General features: G+C 37.2%; 1 long non-coding RNA gene across 1 annotated transcript; it reads left to right on the top strand.

The window, feature by feature from the left end:
• The first annotated feature begins 1,409 nt into the window (after positions 1 to 1,409).
• On the top strand, positions 1,410 to 2,752 carry LOC131060964 (uncharacterized). The gene is made up of 3 exons (XR_009110465.2): positions 1,410 to 1,502; positions 1,877 to 1,936; positions 2,623 to 2,752. It is a non-coding gene; the product is annotated as an uncharacterized LOC131060964 (long non-coding RNA).
• The last annotated feature ends 5,475 nt before the right edge of the window (positions 2,753 to 8,227 follow it).

The raw sequence follows: 8,227 nt of genomic DNA, 5'->3' as shown, positions 1-8,227 counted from the left end.
GTTAGTAAATCGCGTGTTACTCAATGCGTACGACGGAGTTCGCAAGGCCGCGGCTATTGTGTGACTAACAATGCATGGAAATCCATCAGAGAAGCAGCAAAAGCATAATATTGTCTTGCCGATAACCGATGAGGCTATCAATAAGACTCATACCGAAAAGCGCAATAGTGGAATTGTTGTCAAATGTGAAGGTTGTAGCGAAAACAAAGTTCGAATAGCTTCGCCCAGAAATGACAGACCAAATAGATGCGGGCAACCTAACACCAATCACCCACCAAAACGACAGTACAACGAGACTAACACGCGTTTTTGTCGTGCGTTTTACCACGGCTTTTTGGAGCCAGCAAACACGCGTTCAGCCCGATATCTAACCCTAACGCGAATAATTTCAAACTAGAGCAAAACAAGAATAACCAAAGCAAAACAAAACAATTAAATTTTCGCACTACGTATAAACCAAAACATGCAAATTTTCCCACTGTATACAACCAGAAAAAAATGGCTACTGAACATACCTGACAAACTTCAAAAATGAAACCTCCTTCAAGAACGCAAGCTGCCCTTGAATAGTAACTCCTCGTTGCCTCCTTCTTGAAGCCCTTCTTTCCCTTCAAAAACATCATAAGACTTCAACAATGAGGGCTTTGGACACTTTCCTTAATCACGCATTAGTCCCTTTATTCTTCCTTTTTTCCACATGACGCAAAAAATGGTGGGAGGATGCATCGTACGGTTCACCTAACACACGTGTTAGTGGGGAGTGGCACGTCCGCGTTCTACATCGTCCATTTTTTAATGAACGACTGTGATTTTTTTCACATGAGGCCGCAGAAAATGGCGTAAGTATTCTACTAAAACGGTACAGGGCGTACTACGGTTTTCCTAACACGCGTGTTAGTGGCGCGTTCTACATGGTCGATTTTTCACTGAATAGCTATGATTGACTAAGGAGTAAGGACACCACTTGTGCAGTAGCACATATGAAAGGTTTTGGAGGGAGCCACCACAGTTTGGAAGCCCACACCCTCTTTTTCCCATCGTTTTTGGTGTCCGAACGTGGTCATCTACACTTGCCGCCGGTTGTTTGTTTTTCATGGCTTTTAATGTGCGTGTTAGGCACAACACATCAGCGCGAGCCGCGACCCAAGATCCTCCGGCATGTCAATGTAGTTTCGCGTGGGCCCCAACGTTTGAAACAGCCAAGTCCAGGATAACTCCACGTCATTTTCCCTGGGTCCGGCGGCTGCGCCAAATTGGCATGGTATGCATGTCTCGAACATGTATGTCGATGCATGTCATTGGTACGACAGGTCACTTTTGGAGCCAAAATAGACGCATCCATTGCATCACAAGATATGAAATAAATAAAACAAGCAGTCATAACAGAGGTAATTAAATGCAACTTGAATGCAGAATTTAATTGGTGAAAACACTTAGCCTTCCTCGCATTTTGAGTTTATGCTTCTCCATTCTTTGTGAGGCGACTTACATCCGAATCTGAGGTTTGTGCACTCTTTTCCTATGATATTTCCTAGATTCATTGGTATTCCTATTTTTTCTCCCTATTTTGTGAACACCCAGAACCCTCAACACTTTTCGCTGGCTCATAGATACCCTTATGAAGAATGAAGAAACTTCAGAATTTTCTACGTTTTCCAACTTTCAACGATTGCCCTAATTTTTTGTTTGTCAACTCTTCAACCTAAGAATCGACATAGATAAGTAGTTCTTCCAACATATCTAAATCATTTTGCGCTTCCTTTGATAAATCAATGCCAAAAGTATCTCCAATTTTTGTTTTATTTAGCTTTTCACTGCCGATTTTCTTTTATAAACTTTTATTTTATTTTATTTAACATGCTCTCTTTTTCTCCAGGAAGAATTCCATTTGGCACCATTCAGTTTCACATTTAAAGATAACCTATTCACAAACAGAGTAAGTGCATGTAGACTAATTTCAATCCGAAACTTTTTTTCCATTGAGCTGTGGCAATAAAAAGGGACAGAAAGAAAAGAATCATATTGAAATCTGCAAATCATCTTATGATGCATAAGATTCCAATCAACTAAACTTTGGAATAAAAGGTGTTAAAACTTAAGATTAACAATTAAGGCTTTCAAAGTTTTAAACAGTCATAAACAGTAAAACACAGAGAATTTTTTTTGTTAAACTTTGTATGCTTTGTCGCAGGATATCTAATTTAAAACTTGCTTTGAATTTTATCCATCATTTCTAATAGGTTATCCCCGTCATCTTTTCTTTGAGTAACTTGTTAAAGCTTCTTTTGATCATTATCTAGTTCAATAGCAAAAATTAGTTTTTTATAATCCTTTCAACAAATTTCACAAACCAGAAATTTGTCTATGTCTTAGCTTATAAAAAGTGCTCCACAGCTTTTGTTCAATCTTATTCAGTTACTCACCGATATTGTAATAAGATTTCTATATTGTCCTTTGTGAATGGTCAGAGGTATCCCATGCTGCAATCTAAAGATATTACTTTCTTCAACGGTACATAACTGGATTATACTTTCTAACTACAAAATGGATACAGTCCTTGCACTCATTCAGCAAAAGCACTCTAAACTTTTAACAGTTTCATGGCTACTTTGTTGTGTTCAGAATTGATGCAGGAGAACGCTTATGAGATTACTTAGATTTGGAGCCTTTCATATTCTCCATGTTTATACAGGTTTGCATGAAAATGTAAATTTGAATATCTATGATTAGTAGTACGATCAAACCTCTTTATTTCAACAATGCATGAATTTTTTCAGAATGTTTGTACAGCTTTGCATGAAACTATAAAATTAAGTAATTTCTTCTTGAAATTCTAGCATAAAATCTTTAGCTCTGTGACTTTTTCAATACATGCAACATTCAGCCCTAATCACTCTTATTATTAGCTTTTGCTAATTGACCTTTCAAAATAGGTCTGAATATAAGTAGAAGTTTTCCATTACACAAAACATGCATGCCACGTATCTTATATCTATATACAAGCTCATTAATGTACAACCAAGATATTATTCTTGAGGCATCATTTCTATCATTTTAAACAGGACTTACATTGTTCCAGTAACTCGTGTGCTGATATCTGTGCTATTATCTAGGAAAAGTTTAGCCGAACCAAAATCTGTAATCGTACAAACACTATTTCCTGCAACAATGCCTTATCGTCCTTGCAATTTAACAGTCATATATATATATATATAATCTGTAGAAAATTATGTGTTTTTAGTAGAAACTTGATGAGTGTTACTAATTGCTCTTATCACAATCTGTACAACTTGTGTCCACTTCTTCAAATAGGAAAATAACAAAGTTACCTCGAGTTTCTGGGACGGCAAATTTTTTTGTCAAATTTGGGAACGACGGGGGACGGCAAAGGGGACGGCTATATAAAATATAGGAAAAATTTAAAATATATAAGAAAATTTCAATATTCTAAATGTTCATATGAAAACATGGATAAAGCATGCATACATACATTATATTCATATGAAAACAATAAAACATGGATATAGCATCTGTATGATACTATGAAAAGTTGAAAACATTTTAGAATGTAAATTCTGAACAGACAACATTGTTAATACTCAATGGACAATATGCAATTATGCATTCATAAATCAGAATTTCAATTCATTCACATTGTCAATATGCATATCAATAGACTCGGAGGTTAAATTTTCCCTACTTCTATTGACACAGTTTCCCCCCATATTTTTCAACGGTGGTTTGGGGGCAACGCCCCCAAGGTAGGGTCAAGGGGCATCGCCCCTTGCGGGGTCCCTGTCGCGATACAGGGTGGGGTTGAGGGGCAGCGCCCCGCAAGGTCAAAAAAACGTTGGGTGTTATTTTTCTATTGACTCGCCGAGTTTGGCGATTTTCTAATCTTTGTGTCAAAATGCCCAAAGGCTACACTGCTGCCATATAGTTTCATTGTCAAAATTATGAATTAAATTAATAAATTTAAAATTTAATTAATGTTATCGTTTAATTTTTTTTATTTTTAATAACAATTTGAATTAATAAGGGGCCTATATTAGCAAAAAATTTTAAAAAATTGAAAATACAACTTTTTAAATTTTTTTAATATTTTTTAAGGGCCTTAGATATGGGGGACGTCTAGCGGTCCCCGGGACGGATTGGGGACGTCCCAGCCATCCCCAGCCGTCCCCAGGACATACGGACGTCCCCCAGAGCTAGGGCAGGTGTCCCCCCATTTCAAGGACGTCCCCTCAAAAATCAGAGCAATTTGGGGACAGGGGGAAACGTCCCCTGGCCGTCCCCAACTCCCCGAAACGTTCCCGGGATGGGGACGGGGGTTTTCAGGTGGGGGACGCGTCCCCGGGTAACTCTGGAAAATAATTTTGCTTTCTACGTCGTTTCACTGACTCCTTCATTATCACCAAACACATTATATTTTGGACAGGAACTTGACGCAATGCATCTCTTGTTTAATGTGCTTTTAATTCTTCAAATTGGAATGGTTCAGGCAGATATGGGTGGAAGCTAGAAAAATACGAATTAAAATATATTTATCATATAAAAAGAGAACAAAAACAATAATTACATCATGACAGTTTACTACTTAGTCACAACCTTTAGGCTTCTGTTTGAATGACTTGTTTGGTTCATAGGGTTAAAAAGAAAACTGTTTTCATTGCATCAATGGTGAACTTGACCTGTCTCATTCCTTGCCTCCCCTGCCTACACAAATGCAACCTTTGTCATGATAGGAAATTGTTGGAAGAATCTTCACAAAGCCTGTGTGCTATTTTACTGGCTCTTGTATTTTACCGACCAGATGTGTAGGACTAGGCATAGACAACACATGTGAACTATATGACAAAATGCCCTTAAGAATATGGTCTCATAGAATGCAACGATTGCACGACATGTAAAAAATATGGTGTATAGAAGGCTTAAGAAATTTACAAGCCAATGACACTAATACAATCCTATCAACATAAGAAATGAGAAATAACAAAATTAAAATGAGGATTTTCTCGCTTTTATGTTAGGCAAACTAGATTTGTACTACTCACACCTCTCTGTCCTAATTAATGCATGGCTATCAAGCTTAGAATAGAATTGAAACACATCCAAGAGGTATCCATTCTATCATTCACATGGGGCATTCATCCAGTCTCATCAAGACTAACCCACACAGACTTGAAACCAATTTAACATCAAGACAATAGTTCCATCTTGATACCACATCATTATTACTAGATCTTTCTCTTTTAACATTTCTTAAAAACAATATCAATTCTACTTTCGTCTATTCTATGAAGGGACTGGATGTGGCATGTCGAGACAATAGCAAGCATGAAAGCATTTTATTGTCAATACTTATATACCCAAAAAAAGACAAATTACAAGCATGAAAACAATTTATCATCAATATTTACATACCCAATAAAAGACAGTTGCAGGCATAGAAACAATTTATTATCAACACTTTCCCAATAAATGAAAAACTTAAAAAACCAACATCTGTAAACATGGTTCAAATTGGGACGAATTAAGCTCGAAAGGTGCTGGTACTAAAATCCCTTTGTTGGAGCAAGCATCAACACAGTTGCCTTGCAATGCTTGCATATCAACATAAAATGATATATTCTCTAAGAGACTTAATGTCATTCGCCATGCTTTCCTATCTAATGTTGCGATGCTCTCATCAAGTGTTGCATGCCTGCCTGTTTTCTGATTATCAAGTAAATGACTGGTGTTCAAATTGTACATATGTAACATTCAAATTGGAGAGTCCCAAGTGGTTTTTATTGTGCACACACAGGGAAGCTGAATTTGAAGGTTTGTCTGAAATAAAGGGAATTGTAGCTACTCAGTAATAAATTATCTTCGATGAGTTTCATTTAATTTTTGACTCAAGCGGGATAGAGTATTAATGCATACAGAAACTAGAAAGGAACCAATGAAAAACATGCATGATTGGAATGGTCAATGATGAGCTCTGTGGACTCTGTTGAAATTGTTTCTGCTAATCTGAACAACTTTACAAGGACCTCACTTTTAGTTCCTCCTTTTTGGATTATTTTTGTTTAGGGATATTGGATTTATTAGCCTCGACTCATCGTCCGTCTAGTAGGTTAAGAAATATACATGGAAGATCAAGGACCTTGTTAGGGCAACATGTTTTTCCCAGAAAAGTAGAAGGAATAGTTCAGTATTTCCATTATGGGGTATGTATACTGTGCTCATTTATGGTAGATCATTTGTGTTTTTGTAGTCTGTTATTGTTGATTATTGGACCAAATCAGCCATCAATTCAATAATCTTCAAACAAAACTTTCAATCAAAATAAAAAAAGATAATTCTCAAGTGCAGTTATACCAAGGTACTTTACAGGCTACAGTAGGACATAGGACAGGCGATGTTGTTCCTAATACTGTCTATGAATGCAGAATTATGGTATTGCTTTTGATGACATAATTTCTGCTCAATTGAATGTTGAAGCTATCCATCAAGAATTTTTATCTCAATTAATGTTTTCAAGATGGCTGTTATTAACAAACACACAGTTTCAAAATTTCCCCAATTTTTTAGATTCTATTATAAAGAAGGCAAATTATACACCAGCACATACACAAAATTTTCCCTGTTTCTCAAAACGAGAAGAATAGATTGCGTTACTGTTGTGACGTTTTCACACATCGCCCCATTGCAAATGGGGACCCATGTTTTTTTTTGCTCGTTTTGTTCGTTTTCGCTTTGCTTTTTCTAGGGTTTTGTTAGTTTGTTAGTTGTCTGGATTTAGGGTCAAGCCTTAGGGTTCTAATTACCGTCTTTTCGGACCAAAATCCAGTCGTTTTTGAGGGCTTTTGAGTTTCCTTTTCTAGAATGCAAATTTTGAATGAAATGAATTCGCCAGAATGGTCTAATTTTCAATTGGAATGTTGATGCAGAGCTTAAATTTGTCTAAGTGTTGAAGATGAAATGTGATTTTTTGTCCAATTGAATATTTTTGACCAAATTTTGACTTTTTTGAATTTTGATCCTAGGCATTTCAAATGATTTGTTTTCGCCTTGTGAAGTGATAAAATGTGTAAAATCATGATATTTTGGCCTGTAGGAGCAAAATCGCTCCTGTCCCTCAGTGAAGGACGGGAGCTCGTTTTCAAATATCTTACTATTCTTGCAGGGTCAAGATGAATTACGAATTGGAAGTGATGGAGAAAGGCGAGATCTTTCCATTGAATATAAATTGAAGATTTTCATGAGCACAGAAATGCCTCCAGGGGAAAAATCGCTCCTGTCCCTCAGTGAAGGACCGGAGCTACAAATCCAATTTTGCTTTGTCCTTGCAAGATTTTAACGTCTTGACGATGTGAGAAGGTCCAAAGAGGTACATTTTATCAAATGAATATAACTTGAAGCGTCGCCCAGGGGATCACATAGGATAGCAAGTCCGGCTTGAGTGAGGTCCTGATCCTGAAATTTGGCTAAGTCTGGAATGTCCTGATCCTGAAATTTGACTAAGTCTGGAAACTGAAAAACCTCCAAAAACTAGATTTTGCAATATGACTCCTGGAGGTCTGAAACCACTCTCAAACATCCTGAAAGTTATATATGGAATATAACTGGAATATATATAACATATATATGGAATATATATGTTTCTTTCTTATACTTAAATGTTATATTCCATTAAAATTGTCCTGATCGAGAGTGCGAAAAGTCAAATTTCGCTCGTGTCCTTCTCCAAGGGTCCAGAGCGAAATGCGCTCCTGTCCCTCTCCAAGGGACCAAGGCGAATCGCTCGTGTCCCTCACCAAGGGACCAGAGCGAAAATGATTAGTTGAGCCATTCCTGACCTTGTTCGGACGAATCGAGACATCAAAGGCATGGTGAAGGACGAAATGAGCATGATAGAGCATCCAGACTTGATCAAAACAATAAAATGCTTAAGTTCACTCCTGTCCCTCAGGAAGGGACCACAGCGATTTTTGTTGTAGATGATTTTCTCGCCAAATTTCAACCGATCTCAAGGCATGAATGAATGAAAGGAGGCATTGCGAATCCGTTGAATATAATTTTCGAAGGTGATGAAGTGAAATGAGGCCCACAAGAGCAAAATCGCTCCTGTCCCTCAGTCAGGGACCAGGGCGATGAGGTACGTATCTTCCCACTTTTTCATTTTTGGGCGCTAAACAAACATTTTTGAATTTATTTAAATGCTAAAATTCGATAAGTTTTG

Source organism: Cryptomeria japonica, chromosome 9 (assembly GCF_030272615.1).
Source record: "Cryptomeria japonica chromosome 9, Sugi_1.0, whole genome shotgun sequence".
Classification (NCBI taxonomy): Eukaryota; Viridiplantae; Streptophyta; class Pinopsida; order Cupressales; family Cupressaceae; genus Cryptomeria; species Cryptomeria japonica.
This window is presented reverse-complemented; position numbering and strand designations above follow the sequence as displayed.